The sequence below is a fragment of the Rhinopithecus roxellana genome, chromosome 8 (genome assembly GCF_007565055.1).
Source record: "Rhinopithecus roxellana isolate Shanxi Qingling chromosome 8, ASM756505v1, whole genome shotgun sequence".
NCBI classification, from domain to species: Eukaryota; Metazoa; Chordata; class Mammalia; order Primates; family Cercopithecidae; genus Rhinopithecus; species Rhinopithecus roxellana.
Genome location: NC_044556.1, coordinates 119,077,222 through 119,096,079, shown reverse-complemented (window position 1 = coordinate 119,096,079; position 18,858 = coordinate 119,077,222). Strand labels below are relative to the sequence as shown.

The window sequence follows — 18,858 nt, the reverse complement described above, 5'->3', positions numbered from 1 at the left end:
CCCCAAGGTCAACCTCGCTGGCATAAAGACAAGCCCGAACTGATTAAGAATGAACATTTTTCTAATCTTCCAGGCTTGCCTGTAGGACCTGTGCAAACCTGAACCTTCCTGAAATTCGAGGGGGAAGCGACCACCTATCCACCAAGCCCCAGTGGGGGAGGCTGCAGGGCTCTGTCAAGGGCAACCGAGAGAGAGAACAGCTTATTGAGAGAGGAAGCCACCTCTTGTTTAGCCCGTCATATTTATGTTGGAAAAACCCCAGCTTGGTAGTATGAGAGCTGCAGGAAGAGGCTGCACCTGCGGATATGAGGCCCCTGGTCCCCTTCAGGCAGAAGTTACCTTATCAAGGAGTTTCCAGAAGGACAGGTTGCTGGGAAGAGTATGTGTTGTTGAGTGCGCATTACTGTAAGAGGAAGGAACACCTGTGAACAGAATCAGCAAAAAGAGATGAGTTGGGGAAGGGTAGCATGGGAAGGGATGAGGCGGTTCGAGGAGGCCGTGCTGCCCTTACTTGTGCCCATTCCGTTCCTTTACCTCACCCTTGATTCCCAACCCCCCTTCCAGAAGAAGCATATGGTAAGACAAAATATGTAAAGAGAGTCTCCAGTGACAGATTTTCTTTTTTCCTAAAAAAGTGTCCTACCTTAGCTCTTCAGAAGTGTAGCAAACACCCGGTAGACTGATGCTTGATCTCTAGTCTTTGATTTACTGTCTTCCTCTAGGGAATATCTTCCCCTCTCAACTTTTAGGTCCCTAGCTCTACTCATCCCCTCTTCCCTGCATGGAAAGTCTTCACAGGTTCTGATAAAGTCCTGAGGGTCACATCTGTGTAGCCAATGCAGCAACTCATCCTAAGCCAGCCTCCTCCAGGCTTCCTGAAAACCTGCGGGTTTCCACCCAGACCTGGGATTGCTGCTGGAGAACATGATCTCAGTCCTATAGGAACCAGATTTATCTCAGTAGCTCATCTCAGACTCCACTTGCCCAGCCATTCTAGACCATCTGGAATTGTACCACCCATCTAACCACTTCACCACACGGACCAAGCTGGTAAAGACCTACATTCACATTCCCAGCTTCAGAACACGCATGCTAGCTGGGTGACCTTGGGCAAGTCACTTGTTCTCTCCAGGGCTGTTTCCTCAGTCATAAAATTGAAGTGATACATTATTGCAAGGATAAAAGGAGAGATATGGGAAAGTGTTACGCACAGTGCCTGGTGCATAGCAAGAGCTACTAAGTAGCTAGCTTAATTATAATCAGCTGTTTCCATTTGACCTTGGCTAACCTTGGGGCTGTTGCTATGACTTTGTCACCTTCCCACTATGATACCCACCCCCTACCAGGACTCTGAGTTCCCATCAGGCCCTAGAAGGTCACCCTGATGCATTCCCCACCCTCTCTGCCACCTTTCCCCTTGCTTTCCAGTGCGCTTCCTGTTCTGTGACCTCCTCCAACTCAAGTAATGAATAACTCAAGCACGTTGTGTCCCTTTGGGCTGTGCTGAGCTGGGCTTTTGTTCCAAGGCCCCTTCTGTGAAGGGTGCTGTAGCAGCAGGTTGAAAGCGGAACATGTGTGGTTCTCCAAAGGGAGGGGTACCCCGGCAGGTGGAGTGTGTGGCTGGGCGTGGAAGAGGGTGTGGACCATGGGGAACTAAGACAACTTTTCAGTCAATGCCTATGGAAATCCAGTGCTTCTCTGCAGAAAGGAGAAAGTATTCAGTTCAGTTTAAAGGCTCAGGAGGAAGAGAACAATTTCTAATCCCTTTTTTCAGTGCAGGCTGGGGAAGAGGGATGGTTCTGGAGTCCTGTGATTGGTTCTGCCCAAGGTTAGTGCTCTGTGTGTGGGTGAATGAGGGGAAGCAGGGAGCAGGAATGGCAGGAGAGTGGTGAGAGACCTCAGTCCCAATGAGGATAACAAGTTCTAACTCAGAAAATGACTAGATGCTGTTACGATTGAATAAAAATCCACACTGGAGGCAGACAGCCTGGCAGGTAAAAGCAGGACAAGGCAGTCCTCTTTGTAGCAAGGTGGCCAGTCAGAAGCTGGGCTGGGAGAAGAGGCAGGACAAATCAACCCCTAGCAGTAAGATCCTTCTGTTCAAGATCAGAGAAGCTAAAGTGAGGGTTCCTGCAAAAGAGAGGGTACAACTTGGCAGGCTGCATGAAGTCGAACCAGATTTGAAAAACAGACCTTCCCCACTTTGCCCCTCCCCAAATATTGGCTCTCTGAATCTCTCTGCCAAACACAGTGCAGACTGCTCTGCAGAGGGCTCCGCAGGGCTGAGCTGCCAATCCCACCTTCACACACGTGCTCACTCACAGTGGGGTTCTGTTCGGCCAGCCCTAGAGTATTTTAAGTACAGCGTGGAGGGGATGAGGGTATGTGTTGCATGGTGACTCATCCTGGCAGCAGAAACTATGTTCAGTGCAGAGAAAAATGGCTCAATGACAGGCTCTGTTTGCAGTGGAATGCGCAGCTCTGCAATGGAAGACAAAGAGGGCTGGGAGAGGGCAAGCACTGGGAAATGCTGTGGGACTTGCCACCTTGGCCAGGACATGCGTAGATGCCTGGGTTACACCTAACATGGGGCTGGGCTGAGTGCCTTACCCATCCATCACAGAAGGATGATGGACTTTTCCGGGGCTTCATTCTGTGCTCCACAATGGTCCTGGCCTGTTTGACAGAAAACCAAATCATTCTCCAAAATGGTTCTGGTTTCTAACAATAATTTAGCACTGCTTCAGTTTAGATCCTATCCCTTCGCTTTTTTCATTTGAAGGCATTCTGTTCTGGCACTTTCCTATTTTACTGGCTCTGGAACCAAATCCTTGTCTTGTGTGAGGATGTAGTATGGAAATATCAAAAAAGCACCTTTTTTTTTTTTTTTTTTTTTTTTTTTTTTTTGCTGGGGGTGTTGGTAAGCGGACCATTCCTGTCATCGGTGGGAGTGGTAGGTTACCCGCTCATCACCTTGGTTCCCAGACCTTGACTAGCAGACTCCCAGAAGTTGTTTTCTGCTATGCTGTTTCCTGTTTCCTAAGAGGAAGTCCAGAAAGCATCCCTGATATAGTGAGAATACTGGGATTTCTCTCCACCTGCCATGTCCTTTGCCAAATTATTAAATGTGGATAGTTGAGTTAACCAAGGCAGTCACAGAAAAGAAGACACAAAGAGAATGATTTTTGTTTGGTTTGTTCTAGCAGGACCGCAGAGGTGTGTGGTCTTTGTAATAATCTAAACTTACTTGCATGATTGGTAGGTGGTAGGCCTGAAGGCCCATGGATAATTGGTGCTAAACCATTGTTAGAGCTTTCAGACTTAGCTTGCCTGCTTTTTTGTACTCCCCCAGCGGGGGTTAAATTTGTTGAATTTGGTTTTTTCCCTTGGAAATTTGGCACCAACCAGCACTTCCTGTAAGTTTCAAAAAATGAAGTTCCTTTCCAGAATTTTCCATCTGCTTAAAAGGCAATGAGCAGACACCTTTCTCAGAGGCTAATCTCAGTAAGAGGAAGTCCCACGACATCATTCCCCTGGCAGAGGCATGGTCTCAACAGCCCCAGAGACAAATGTAGATGAGAGAGGATCTGAGGTATTTCATGACTCCTCTCTTGCTGGACCACTTGGAGTCTTCTAGAGATAAAGAGGAATGTCTATTTTATGGTTTGCTTGATCTTCAGCTTCTTTCAGCAGCTTTTGTTGAGAGCCTAGAGGTAGTATGTAGTCATTGTAGGTAAATTCATTGTGTATTAACACTGAAGATATTATCAGATATCCTCTAGTACAAACTCCCCTCTCCTGGAATAAGGTAGCTGGTCAGTTGGCCTCTCGTTGAACACCTCCAGAGACTGTATACTCCCTATCTTGTAGCTCTCTTTCCACTATTGGGAAACTCTGGGCTAAATCCTAGCTCCTTATAACTTCTGTCAAATCCTAGTTCTTGCCTTTAGAGGAACAAAATGCAACCCTGGTGTATCTTCCACGTGGCAGCTCTACATATATTAGAAACATCCTTTGTCTCCTTAATTTTTACTTTTCTGAGTAAAAAATCTCCTATTTCTTCAGTACTTGTGTGAGAAACTTTCCAACCCTCTCAATGTACTTGTTGCCCTCATCTGCATGATTTCTCATTTGCTCATGTCCTCTTTAAAGCAGGTACACTGGTTCTGAGGAGATCAGAGTTCAGTGGAGCTAATGTTTGTGTATGATCTGGACATTATCATCTTGCCAACTACTGTTATCACAAAGCTATGACTTTATGGCTTTTTTGACCCAACGCCTCTCTAACACTGATGCCAGATAAGTGTTTTAGAAAAATCTCTTGTACTTGCAAAAAACAGAGATACCCCCTCCCTCAAAATCTAACACAAGTGAAACGGATACCTATGAAGCAGTAAGGGCAGGGGCCATCCATCCTGGATCTCCAGGGCAAGGTACTATAAACGCTGTCCTCACAAGGACTGTCCTGGGATGGTGCTGGGCCAGGGTCCAGAGAGCTTCGTTCTGGCCTTTCTAACATTTACCCACTGAAATGATTCAACGGAACTCTAAATGCTGCTGCTTCCTTCTAACCAACCCCATCTTTCTCTGCTTCTTCAGCTCCCCCAGTGCCCAACTTTGTCTTCCATGCAGGTCAATTGGCAGAGGTTCTTATGGTCCTGCCTTTCTCATGATCCTGCAACTGCAGTTCCCATGGCTAACTGGCAAAGCTTACCTTGCTTCTAGTCTGGATTCCAGGCAAAGGGAATCGGATTGGCACAGTTCACATTTTCCAGCCAGGTCACATGTTGCTGAGAAACCTAAGCCTGGACTGCCTGGGTGTAGGTTCCTCCCTGCAATGTGGTCAAGATACAGAGGAGGGAGTCATGCAGGATTAAATGGCTGCCTAGCTGTTGCCTGGTGCAAGGCAGACAGGCACTTTCAGATAAGCAGGCTGGCAGGTAGGCAAACAAACACACAGAATAAAGAACCTTTTATACCCCATCAAATATACCAACTTTTCTTCTTTCTGGGGCGCTGTACCTTTCCACATCTTTCTAGAAATATTGTGTTTAGTTTGTGGGATCAAAACAAAGGGAAGAAATGAAAAAGACCCTTTTGCATTTATTTTACTTTTGGGAGGACTGAGAAGCAGAAAAATGTAAAATAATTTGCATAAACTAGCTTACAACTTAATTTATACTCATCTCTGTACTGAGTAATGAGGAGGTTTTATGATCTGAAGGAGCAAATCCTTTAGGCAAACTGACTGTTTGCACTATCTGTATTCTGGCTAGCTAACAGCATGTTTTTTGATGAATAAATGATAACATTCAGTCTTTCATATCTATCATGCACAAGACATTGCACACAATCATCCCAGCAGAAGGCACACTCCTTTTACTAAGATGTTACTGAAATGCATCCTGCATACCTGATGGGCCTCCTGTCCAGCTACGTAGCATAACACTTCCCACCGGGGAACTTAACTTCTTGGTTCTAAAAGTCATTACTATACCTTTCCTTACAGTGATACCACCGAGGACACTGCCCATATAAATAAGTGGAATAATGAAAAGACCAGTATGATTGAGCCCTGGCTTCTCTAAGAGTTCTTGTTCCATTTAAACCTTCTGTCATCATCTTAGAAGCCACACCAATAACTGCATTTATCAGACACCCACTGGAAGCCAGACACTACGCCAAGTATTTGATGTGGATTACCTTCCCTCCTCCCCTGTTTTCTGCTTTATATTACCTTTCTTACAACTTAATGAGGTAGGTGCTGTTAGTATCGTCTTCATTTTACAAATGAAGCAGTCAAGTCTTTTATAAACTAAAGCTAGCAAGAAGGGAGGCCACCTTCAAACACAGGCAGTCTAGCTCCAGAGACCAGACTCAGACCCACTAGATATAACTGCCACTTCAGGAGGAACATGTATACCCATAGAAAGTATAAGCATAGCTTATGGCACCAAATGGGTGCTGTCATGTAAAGGCTGGTTTATTTTTTATGTTAAAAATTTCTCCAAGATCATGTAAATCTTCATGGAGGTCACAATTTTAAGAAGCATTTTTTGGATTCATGCACTCATCCATCAATCGTTCATCAATTGCCTGCTGTGTGTATGGTATTATATTAGAAACTGCGGGAATAACAAAGGACGTGACATCTGAGATATGGTCTGGACATTTTAGCAGCAAACTGTGGTTGGGGAGCAAAATATGGAGAAATGAGTGAACAACAGTGCAAGGTGCTAAATGATTGTGTTTCACAACGAATACCACAAACAAGAGATACAATGGGAATTTAGAGAAGAGATACCCTTTGTGCAAGAGGTGAATCCCATACAGAAATATTGACGGTGCCTGAGATAATACCAGACAGGAAGGAACGTTTGTTTGCTAATTCATTGAATATTGATGCTGGTCACTGGAGAGTCAAGACGGTCAAGCAGTTCATTCTCTCATGTGGGGACAGCCTGAGATTTGCCCAGGGTGCTAGGAGAGCACACAGGATTTATCGCCTCCTGAGAGTTGGGATGACTTCCGAAAGACGGGGACATTTGGACAAGGAAGAGTTAGCCCGTGTGAGGAAGTGAGAGGAAAGGCATGGGCAGAGGGGAAGCATGTGCAAATGCACAGAAACACAGGATACATTTCATTAGGATAGAATGAGGGAAGTCCTTTGATTGGGACAAAGAGAGTTTGTTTTTGCTGTTGTTTTGTTGTTTTTGAGACAGGCTCTTTATTGCGTAGGCTGGAGTATAGTAGTGTGATCATGGCTCACTGCAACCTCAACCTCCTGGGCTCAAGTGATTCTCCCAGCTCAGCCCCTACAGTAGCTGGGACCACAGGCACACGCCACCACACCCGGCCAATATTTTTATTTTTTGTGGAGATGAGGTCTCACTATTTTCCCCAGGCTGGTCTCAAATTCCTGGGCTCAAGTGATCCTTACACCTCAGCCTCCCAAAGTGGCAGGATTGTAGGTGTGCACCACTGCACCAGGCCTAGTTTTTTTTTTTAACAGGGAAAAGATAAGACTTATAAGTGCAGGGTCAAGACTGCCCTTTGTTTTTTCTTTCCTTTCTTTTCTTTTTTAAATTTTTACCTGGGAGCATAGATCAGGTTGCCCTGAGTATACACTCTCTAGACTGAGCTTTCTTTTTTTTTTTTTTCCTTCTTTTTTTAATTATACTTAGGTTCCGGGATACATATGCAGAACATGTAGGTTTGTTACGTAGGTATACATGTGCCATGGTGGTTTGCTGCACCCATCAACCCATCATCTTCATTAGGCATTTTTCCTAATTCTATCCCTCCCCTTGCCCCCCTCCCCTGGACAGACCCCAGTGTGTGTGATGTTCCCCTCCCTGTGTCCATGTGTTCTCGTTGTTCAACTTCTACTTATGAGTGAGAACATGCGGTGTTTGGTTTTCTGTTCCTGTGTTAGTTTGCTGAAAATGATGGTTTCCAACTTTATCCTTATCACTGCAAAGGACATGAACTCATTCCTTTTTTATGGCTGCATAGTATTCCATGGTGTGTATGAGCCAAATTTTCTTTATTCATAGATGGGCCTTTCTAAAAGAAGAACTGGAGTGAAGCAGATCCAAGTTCATCAGGGAACTGTGACTTCATGGCCATCACTCCCCCATTCATAAGGGGTAGGAAGGAAAGATACAAGTTCCTCTAGTGTAGGAAATCAGGTTCCCTCCTCACTGTTTCTCCACTGCTGCCCTCCTGGGTTGAAGTGGGTGATGCTCGGCTCTGTGCCGCGATGGCCAGTGGGAAAAATCAAGTGTAACTGTAAAACAACATTGTCCTAAAAGACAGCAATCTTCCTCCCTTTGCTTCTCCCATGACTTCTGCATAATGTTTGCTTAAGGAAACTTGGACATGCTCAGTAAATGGCCTTTCACCTACAGGACAATATTACAAATGAAATTAGAATTAGACTCAAGGAAACAAGGCAGTGGTCTCATAGGATATTTGAAACATATCAAGACTCCCATTTTCTTAGCTTTCATACACATCTAGATGTGAAACAGAAGTGTTGTTACTTGGAGGTAACAACAATGTTCTCACCTCCAAAACACAGGGCTTCCCTCTGCCTGCCATGCCCTTCCCCTCAGTCCTCACAAGGGCCTACTCTTCCTACCCCTTATGGGAAAAAAAGTGCAGTTACTTGGAAATGATTATTCTCGTCTCCAGGACACAGAACACAGGTATTGTTCTCAGCACCAAACACAGCTTCTTTTTCTGCCATGGGTGGAAGAAAAGATGCTTCTATCCCTTCCTCCAGTTTGAAACTGAGCACTTTACTCCTCAATGTCACCTTGTACAATTTTTTTTTGTTGTTGTTCTGTGAACCTCCCAGCACTATAATTTAACTGTGAGTTAATTAAATATCTTTTGGGAGTGTGCTTGCAAAGCTAAACTTCCTGTATGTTATCGACCTATAGAAAAATGTGTTGCAAGTTCCAAACAGGTAATATACGGATTTTTGAAACATAACCTGTTGGTGAGATACAAACTCTTCATCCTAATAATAATTTCCCTTCATTGGCAGATTGGCACAGGGGTTGGGTGAAACTGAGTGTGCCAAGTCTTAGAAACGATCAGATTTGTATGAGAATTCAGAGGCGATTTTTCATATGAGAAAGTGGAAACTCAGAATGGACAAATGGCTGGTGAGCTTGGGGCAGGGCTGGTCTCTGACTGAGGCCTCATTCTTCCAGTCCACGTTCGTCTTCCGTCTCGTGATTCTGCTTGGGTTAAACTGAAGAAGCAGCCACACATGAAGATGGAGAATATCATTGCCTACATTTGAGGGACTCTAAGAAAAAACTTCACTGTGATCATCCATCAAAAAAGACAAAGAGAAAAAAAAAATCCCCATGATAGCTTTATCAGTTAGGGTTAGGTTTGACTGTAACAGAAACCCAAAATAACAGCAACTTCAACATCATGGGATTCTACTTCCCTCTGACTTACAAGTCCAGAGGTAGATAGCCCAGGACTGGGATGATGGCTTTATTCCAGTAAGTCCTCAGGGAGTCAGGCCCCTTCCAGCTCATCTTTTTATATCCCTTCTACATGGTCCTTGCATCCATGGACACCAGTCATCACATCCAGGGTGGAGGAGGGGAAAAACAGAAGTGCCAACCACCCTTCATGGAAATATCCGTCCTAGATGTCCTACATTTCTGCTGCAATCTCATTGGTCAGAACTTGGCCTCAGGACAACACTTAGCCATATGGGATGCTTGGAAGGAAATACAGTCTTTACTCAGGGTGCTTGTCCCCTGTTAAAAATTGGAGGTTCTGTCACTGCCTCCGCTACAGTGATGCAGAGCAACTTGACACATATTGATGTGCTCTTTTGTGTTAGTGTTGTCAAAGCCTTTTTCAAAAATGAATCCTGGGAGGGAGCCCATTGTCTCATATTTTATTCTCCAATGAGAAGATCAAATCTCTTTCTTTTGTGGTAAGAAAGACAAGCCATTTGAAGAGCAAACCATTAGAAGAGTTCAGGCCACTGGGGTTAGGAGACATGGCTGTGGAAATGACAGGGGCATAGAGCTGGAGAAAATCTTTAAAAGAGTGCACTGAAACAGATGCATGCAGTGCCATGGCACAGTCTGTGACCTTGCCCAGTTGGCAAGGGCTGGCTCTGCTAATATTCTGCCCACCCATCACCCTTCTCTACTTCCTGTTGCAATCATGGCTGCAATCTCTGCCAGCCTCTTTGGGGGCTTATGGGATTTAGACAGCTATTGTCCATTCTTAGGACAAGTTGCAGCTGGGCGGGGTGTGGTTACTCGGCCCCAGCACGCCAGCTGGGTGCCAGTTTCAACATGTTAACTGACAGTAGGGCTTAGTGCAGTTCCCATTTAGCTGTAAATTAATAGCTACTTTCAGCAGATCACTAGTCCTTCCATTTCACTAGCCTTCCAGAAGGATAGAATATCACAGTGACACTTGAAAGCTTGTATTAGAGTTGACCAGCATTGGACTACACATTATTGAGGACACTAGGTCGCTTCTCTGACTCTGCAAACTCCCCATGGCCGCAAGACCTTTGCACGTGCTATTTCCTGTGTCTGGAATGTTTATCTTTCCCCTCTTGGCAAGATAACACCTCTGGAGTCTTTAGGGGAGACTTCCTTGACTTCTAAGAAAAAAAATGCCTTTACCACAGATTTTCCTGTCATTGTATAACTCTCCCTTGTGCCATTTGTCACAAATAATAATTTTACATTCATGTGATTGTTTGCTGAGACTTTAATTTTATGAGCACTAGCTTTCGCCACCTTGGTATCCCCTGTGTCTAGCACAGTGATGGCTACATAGTATGCACTCAGTGAACTTAGGTGAATCCATGAAGTTGCTGCACCTGCACATTTGTCTCCAACCCTAATATGCAATTATAGAGTTTCTCAATATATTGACGTGAACTGTCTATATCAGATTTACCTGCTTAGCTCCATTAACGTGCAGATTCCTGGACTTTACCCCAACCCTATTGAATTAAGGTATCTGAGAAGGGACCTGGGATCCTCATGTGAACAAGCTTCCCAGGTAATTTGCACACACCACAGTATTTGAAAAGCCCACTGCAGTTGGGAAGACAGTACAGTATAGATATTATTAAGAGGCCTGTGCTGTGCACAGGAATGAGCCTTCAGGATAGGACTGTTGTATTCAAGAGCTACCTCAGTCTGCTTACATTTAGAGAGAAGAAACTTATAAAACAACTTTGCTCTTTGAGATTTGAAAATGCCAAGGAAAATTTAGAGACAGCAGTTAATTGAGCTTAGGGAGTCCAGATTATGTGGAAATGAAACAATGTGTGTTCACGGTAGCACCTATGCACAGACAATTTTAAAGAAATAAACCAAGACTTGATTGTCGCCAGTAGCTCACTATCTGCCCTCCCCGCAACCAACCTCCTATCTTAGGTAGAGTAGTGACAGGAAATCCTTGTTGAGGGGCTTCTGAAGCAAAACCTAAGTCCTCCACGGAAGCTTGAGTCTGATTTCCAGCCTCCAAATTTAATCACACATATGGTCACCTATTAAAGGTTATCCAAACCTGTGAGCTGATGAACTTTAATCCTTGTTTTCTTTAAAATTAAAATAATTGGAGTATACTTGTCCTGAAGTTGAAAATCCACATGACCAACCACACTGAGTGAGGTCTAAACATGCAATTTAACAACAAATGGTGTGAAAGCTCTTTAAAACAAGAGTTATACTGAACATTTTGGTCTTTGTTTCTGCCCACCCCAGTTGCTTTTTGAACTCAACACCAAAGACCTCTTCTTCCTTTTCTAAGATTCTTTCTTTCTCTCTCTCCTCTTGAGGGCAGCTTCCTGTCTTTCTTTATGGATCATAGATTCTTTACCTTCCAAGGATTTTTTCCTTTCTCCCATTGCCCCGGGGTTTACTTCCTCTTTTTAGTATTTTAACAAGGTTTTGAATGATCATTGTCATTTCTCTTTTAAAAATAAATCATTATACTATCTTGCCAAATATCCAACTCTTATATATTAATAGCCCCACTAAAAAGAAAACAGAATGAGTTGATGTATGAATTGGGGTTATGAATAAAGATTAAAAATTCAAACCATGAAGTATTCAAAACATAAGCAAATATCCCTAAGAAGGACTCAAGCATGGTACCTGGAGAACAACTAAGAAGACAGTCTATATTCAAACTGTGAACTCCTTAAGAAAAGAGATGAAGTATTATTTTACCTGTGAATTCTCCACAGTTTCCAGCACAGTGCCTGGAACATAAGAGTTTCAAGAAATACATGTTGAATAAATCATTGAAGGAGGAATCTCCAGTTTTAACCAGGGACTTGCTAGTTTAATGTAAGGTTGATATTCAAAGTAAACTTCTTATGAACCCCAAAAGTTTATTGCAACCTAGCAGTGACTTACCTGGCCAGATAGTTTAGAAAGTGGGTTGTTGGCAAGAGTTATAAACTGTTCCCTTCTTGAAATCTATGATCCTCCCGTCACAGCGCTTGAGACCTTACACTTGAAGGTCCTCAACTTTTCAGGGATGTTTCTGGGTTATGGTAGTAAAAAAAAGAAATTTTTTGCTGACAAAATGTAGGGAATTTCATTTAAGAGCCCCTTTGTAGAGTCAGGCAGATATATTTCATTGTGGTGCTATGGAAAGTGCATGGGTTTCCAAGCCACAGCCATCTGAGGCTGTGAAAGTTACCTAATTGTATGAGGCTCCACATTCTCATCTGGGAAACAGAAATAATGCCATCTATATTTTATTGTCATTGTGGGAACAGGAACTTGAGAGAATTAAAGCCTTAAGACCTAATGGAAATCAATACATGATAGCTTTTCCCTTTTGAATTTAAGCTGAATAGTGTCTGATATTTTTGTGTATTTCATCACAGCTGGCTTCCAGTGCCTGACAGAGAATAAGTACTTACAATATTTGTTAAATAAATTACATTTTTGTTTACTTACCAAGTCACAGACTGGAGATGCATCCTTGTATTTTGAATATTCTAAAATAGTAGAATGTCTGGTGTTTCTATTAGCATGTGGCTTTAAGATATTGTATACTATGCCAGTGGCAGCTGTGTGCATTCCCTACATCGCATGGGGCAGTAGTACATGCAATGTGTAAGTGGGTCTTACAGTGTGGTCCCCAGACCAGTGGCATCAGCGTGACCTGGGAACTTAGCAGAAATGTAAATTCTCCGGTCCCATTCTAGAACTACTGAGTGAAAAATTCTAGGGCTGGGGGTTGGTTGATTCTGATGTATGCCAGAGTTTGAGAACCAGAAGTACAGGTGTATATAAAACTCCCCAATGCTGTAATTAGGCATGATCTGAGCACTGGATGCCGGAGAATTGATGACTTGCACTGAGAAAACATAATCACTGGGGATTTTAGAATATGATGCTTCCAGAGCTCATATACTCCTGGTAGAGGATTTTCAGGAACCTGACAGGTTCTGAGTTCAAATGCTTCTTCAGTGAACTGGCCTCATGGTATGATCTATAGACATGTGCCAGAAGCATTACCTAAACTGCCGTTTTTACTACGGTGGTCCTTCCACCCAGTTACAGCAGAGTGGACTGGGGTGGGCACTGACTCAAGGGAAGCGCCATCTATAAGCTAGCCCTTAATTCTTGTGTTAGGCAAAATGTAAGCCAAGCTGCTGTAATAGTGACCCCAAAATACAGTGAATCAAAGAAAATAGCAGTTATTTCTTTCTTTTGTAACAGCCTGGTGGTGAATAATCCAGGCCGGAATGGTGGCTCTGCTGTGTGGGTATTGAGAGAGCCTGCTCTCCTGTCTTGTTATTCTCGCATCCCCAGTGGTGGTGTCCTCCTTTGCTTGACTGAGCCTGAGTCAACACTGCATCTGCATTCTGTCTTACTGCAAGGAGAAAATCCAGGACAAGTGGCTTTGTCTTTAAGAAGATGATGCCAAATTTGTACATCTCACTTCCATTTATACCTCATTACTCATATAGTCATACCTCGCTGCAAGGCAGGCTGGGGACTGTAGTGTGCAACTGGCAGCCGTATGCCCACATAAAGCACACAGGTTCTGTTACTAAGAAGAAGAAAAGAAGAATGAATACTGGAAGACCACTAGCAGCTTCTGCCAGAGTTCTGAACATCTTCTCAGTTCCTCTTCTCATGTGGCCCATGGTACCAAGCAGCCCTATCCTTGGATTCCTGTGAGATTTCTGTATCCCGACATTAAAACCCTCTTTTCTAGAATTAGCCTGAATGGGAACCTGTTCTTTGTAACGAACCGCTGTGGATTAGAACAGTGTACCTCAAATCCCTCCTATCTTAGTAAAGGTTAAAATAAACAGAATTTTGATGGGTGGTAGGCTCAGAGCAAGCACAAAGTGAGAAGGATTGTGCAGTCCTGACTATAAGGATGGCCATAAGATGAGGTTGACTGAGAATTCCCCCACACGGCAGTTCTGAGCTGTCTTGAACACTCTGTAACCTCCATGAGAGCCCCAAGCCCAGGCCAGACAAAGCCATGGAGTGTGTTAACTTGTCTTGGGCAGCTTTCATCCTCTTTCTGCATTTTCAGCCAGTAAGCTCTCTGTCATCAGAACTCCCACATCCCATGTTCATTCCCTCAAAATTCTGTGTTCTGTTGGGTGCACAGGCCCTAGGGACTCCTTGGGGATCAGTGCCTTATTTAATGTGAAACTAGTAATGGGGAATTTTAGGTCCGTTTAGTTTATTAGGGGCTTTTGGTGTCCTGCAAATAGCACCAGGCAGGGTCCTTCGGCCATGTTGCAGCAGCAGCTCTCTGTCCGCATTCCAGTATAATAGACTGTGAGAGAAATAACATCTCTCTTCTTCCTTTAGGTTCAATCTATCATTTACAATTGCCAATGGGTTTACTGTATAACAATGCAGAAATACTTAGAGAAGTTCAGGGTTCTATTTCCTGGAAAAACAAAAACAAAAACAGGTAGAACTCTTAGGTCTCTTCTCTCTCCACCTTGTTTACTTCTCCTCCTCTTTTTAAGTTGACCATTTGACTCTGCTTTTCAAATGCCTGGATCAGATAAAATACCAGGATTGCTCACAGTACATTCAGTGAGGGATTATAATAAACTAAGGGGAATCAGAAGAAACCCACAATGATGGGATTTAGCACATTCAAAGTTGAAAATGAAGTCAACGTTTATCCTTAATCAGCTCAACACCTGTCTTGATCTTATTCATCCTGGATTTCTTGAACTCTGTCTCTGGTTAGTTTACTCTTCCACGGGCTGTATCTTGGTACGCCACAATTTTCAGTGAAATACATTACAGCCCCATGACATTCTGTTTACAGTAGGCCTTATAGAAGGAAGGTAAGAAGGTTGGGGGAGGGAGTGAGCACATTACCAGGTGAATGGTCACTGTGTGCCAGCCACTGCTAGATGCTTTTAATCCTCAAGACAAAACAAAACACAACTGGAGAGGAATTAATATTGCAATTTATTAGAAAATGGAAGATTATGCCATTTGCCCAGGTTACTAATACGTAATAAGTGGTACACTCAAAATCTAATCAAGGTTGCTTGACTTCTAATGCCTGTGCCCCAAAATTGGTGTCAACACATTTGTGTAGAGTCTTTTACTAATGCCATTAATTTTTATACCTCGGAAAAAAGGGGAGGCATATAGCTTATTTAAAGCACATTGTTTTATTAGTGGACCAAGGATGGAGGGGAGGATGGAGAACCACTGTGAATACATTCAGTAATTTATCAACAGGGGACATGTTTTGCCACAGCTTTATTGTTTGACTCCAGAAGAACCCATTGCCTACTCTGTGACTTAGTTTTAGTATCAGATCCAAAAAAAAAAAGTTCTAATTGTTTGAAGGGCTTAGTAGAAATCTAGATTTTTATATGGTCTTTTGTCTAGATTTCCTTTTTATCCTAGGATTTTTATATAAATTATTTATATAAAATAATAATAAAAATAATAACATAAATATATATTTATATTAATATATTATTATATAATAATATAAATAATACTTATTTATATGCTTATTTATGCAATCAGTTATAAACACCCCATACAGAGCAATTTCATTTTCATTAACCCCTTGCTTGGGTTAATGCTCAGGTGTCACCTTCTTGAAATTCTTAATAAATTTTTTAGCAAGTGCCTGCATTTTAATTGTGCACTGGACCCTGCAAATTATGTAGCAGGTCCTGACTCCCTGTCTGTGTTTGAGCATTTTCTCTCTGCCTTCACATCCTCCTATCCCCCTTTCCAAAGGCAGAGACATCACATACCCTCATCTTAGTGGGACCTGAAACATCTGCCAGGCCTTTAGAATAAACTAGTAAGTGAAGTATTCAAAATAAATGGATATTCATACATATTGGCAAACTAATGGAATGGAATGATCATGCGTTAATCATTGACTGTGCCAGCCACTGAGCTATGGGTTTATATACTAATTTTGTTTAACTCCCACCTCAAACCTGTGAGAGAGTGCTATTATTCTGATTTTACAAACGGGAGAATGGAGGCTTAGGAAGGTCACTAAGTGGCAGAGCTCACACACTGAGTTCTGATGTGTTTGAGTCCAAAGCCCATTCCCATTTCACTACATTCCTAACTGAGGCCTGGAAAACTTACCCCTGAGATCACAGCATTGCCTGAGAGGAATAAGGACTTTTCCTATGGTTTTCACACCTTCACTTTTTGCACTGGATTTTTCAGTTGTCTGGTTAACAACTAGGTTACGTCATTCTGTATCGGGCTTTCAGTTATAGAGCAACTTTCCCAGGACCACCCATAAAACTAGAAGTGAAGTGATATCGTTGTTCTCACTATGATAGTAGGGTGAAGGAAGCAGACTGGCCATGCCAGAACTGATGTGCTCTGAGATCCTGAGGCCCAAGCCAACATTTAATGGCATATTTCACTCAGCAACACTTTTACCTGTGTAATAGAAAACAGCCATTTCTAACTCGGTTATTCATTTCTTCTTCCACAAGCCTCTGTGCAGCATCTGCTATGTGAGGAGGAACTGTACTAGGCCCTGTAGAGACAATAATGAAAAAGACATAGCCCCTGCTTTTCACATGGCCACAAATTGGCAGAAGGGTGCAAACTCATAACTCTTTTTACTCCAACATTTTGCCAGCTCTGGTTGTAAAGTTGAGGAGTTAGGAGTTGGAGTAAATTTAGGAAATGGGTAGACTATTATTTCTGCAGCTCGTCAGAATTCTCCCTTACCTGAGCCTTGTTACAGATCAGGGCCCTGGGTTGGGTGGCGTACCTATGCCTGTCGTTATTTACATCCATGGTTTAACAGCTGGCTCTGGCCAATCTTATACGAGTCCTCTACCTTGGTAAACAGAAACACAGTTTTTGAAAATTCACATGAAGACGAGTTGAATAGCAAACAAGTTCAGCCTTGAGGCTCCACCTATTACCTGGCTGTTGAGCTTTGTAAAACCATTGATTGTTTAACAGCCAGCAGGGCAAGAAGGCCAGAATTATGCTCAGCAAATGCAGAAACAGAGCACAGTTGTCTGTGTGTGTTTCCACGGTAACAGTGATAACAGCTTATATTTATAGACCCTCTATCTCCAAGGAGCTCAAGGCACTTTACAAACACATCATCTCTCGTCTATAGGAAAGAGAGAGAAGGAGAGAGGGGGGAGAGGAAGAGAGGTAGAGAGAGAGAGAGAAAGAAAGGAAGAGAGAGGGAGGAGGAAGGGAGAGAGGAAAGCAGGGAGGGAGAGAAAACAGGAGAAGAGGGGGGAGGGACAGAAGGACTTGGTGTGCTATTATGCACATTTCACAGATGGTACAGAGTGGGGAAGTCAGTGACCCAAGGTGGCAAGGTAAGCCAGTGACAGATGGTAGATTGGATGGACCAAGTGGCTCATATAACTCCTGGAACTTTTGCTGCTGGCCTTGAGCAGATGTCAGGGCTGAGCTGCTGTCTCCCAGTCATCTTGCTCTGTTCAGTGTCATGTAGGTGATCAGATAACTCTGGGGACCTCAAAGGCAGTTTGGCTCAGTATTGTTGGTGGGAAACACAGGGATAATTCTTCCACGGGGAGTTGGGGATAATGTCCAAAATCCTTATAGCCAGATAGCCACCAGGCAATCCCAGTCTGTGTTCCCAGGGATGCCAGGCTCAGCTGTGCTGCACACTCATACAGAGGCTCTGCACATGTTGATGGAAATGATTTTCTTCAAATAGAGTCCGTTTCATAGTTTCTGAAGGACCTTTGGAGGAGATGCCTTTCTGAGACAACCATTAGACATGTGATGTGACTTGGAGTTATTTGAGAGCTGTAGCCTATGAAATTGAAAATGAGTTTTGCAAATCTCAGATCTACTATTTTCTGTATAAAATTCTTGTATGAATAGAGCCATGTCCTCTGGTGGAGGCCTGAACTCTGGGAGTGGGTTAGGATGACTCTCTAGCTCCTGAGTCCTGGAGCAGCCTGTCCCCAGTCTTCTTTAGCCAGAGTTGGCCTTGCTCCCCACTTCTTACCCTCACAGGCCTTCTGTTTCCCCCCTCACTGCCACTTCACTCCACATTTAGCCTTTGGAAAATAGCAACTATTTTCTCTTCTAAAAAAGAGTCATTATCTGCAGAGCATTCAGTCAATCCAGCCAGCAGTCCCCGTGGCAACACTGAGATAAGATCCTTCCTCCCACAAGTCTTCGGTGGTCTTGATAAACAAATCCCACCAGTTCCTGCAGCCCATGACCTCAGGCTCAAGCCAAAGATGAGCTTCTTTCTTGCTTTTGCCTGTTTAGGTTTCAGGGATACTGGACTAAAGGGCTGATAGTTTGAGTAGCTGAGTCCTAGCAAAGTTTAAATGCTTAACAAATAGGCTTCTGACCCCCAAAGGAAAAATAAATTAAGCAAAGAACCTCCTGAAGGAGGAGGAGCAGTTGTTGGAGGGCCTTCTGGTTTCTGCACCATCTTAGGCAGTTGACCTACATCCAGCAGGTCCTGGAGGCTCACCCACCCAGGGGGAGTGAGTCGGCTCTTTCTCTGACCCTCCCACAGTGGGCTGCACTCAGACTGAAGTTCTTTCTCTTCCTCCAAGATGCCAAGCTCCCTCTTACCTCCTGACCTTGAGCTCCAAGCGGGAAGGAGCCCTGTGTGGTTTACCACTCTCCCTCCAACCCCTGGTTTTGTGCCTGGCACATACTCAGAATTTGTAAAGGAATGAACTCCTTTTGGCTGTCCCCTCCCTTAATCCTCATACGTTTTTCTTGGGCTTCCCAGTCCTTCTCCTTAAGGTCCATCTTAGACACTCTGAAATTCTCTCTCTCGCACTTCTTCCTATATAGTATTTTATCTTTCCCT

At 43.5% G+C, this 18,858-nt stretch overlaps 1 long non-coding RNA gene across 1 annotated transcript; it reads right to left on the bottom strand.

Annotated features, from left to right (window-relative positions):
• Positions 1 to 232: 232 nt before the first annotated feature.
• Positions 233 to 1,013, bottom strand: LOC115899031. The gene is made up of 2 exons (XR_004058636.1): positions 644 to 1,013; positions 233 to 422 (listed from the first exon to the last, which is right to left on the bottom strand). It is a non-coding gene; the product is annotated as an uncharacterized LOC115899031 (long non-coding RNA).
• Positions 1,014 to 18,858: the final 17,845 nt, after the last annotated feature.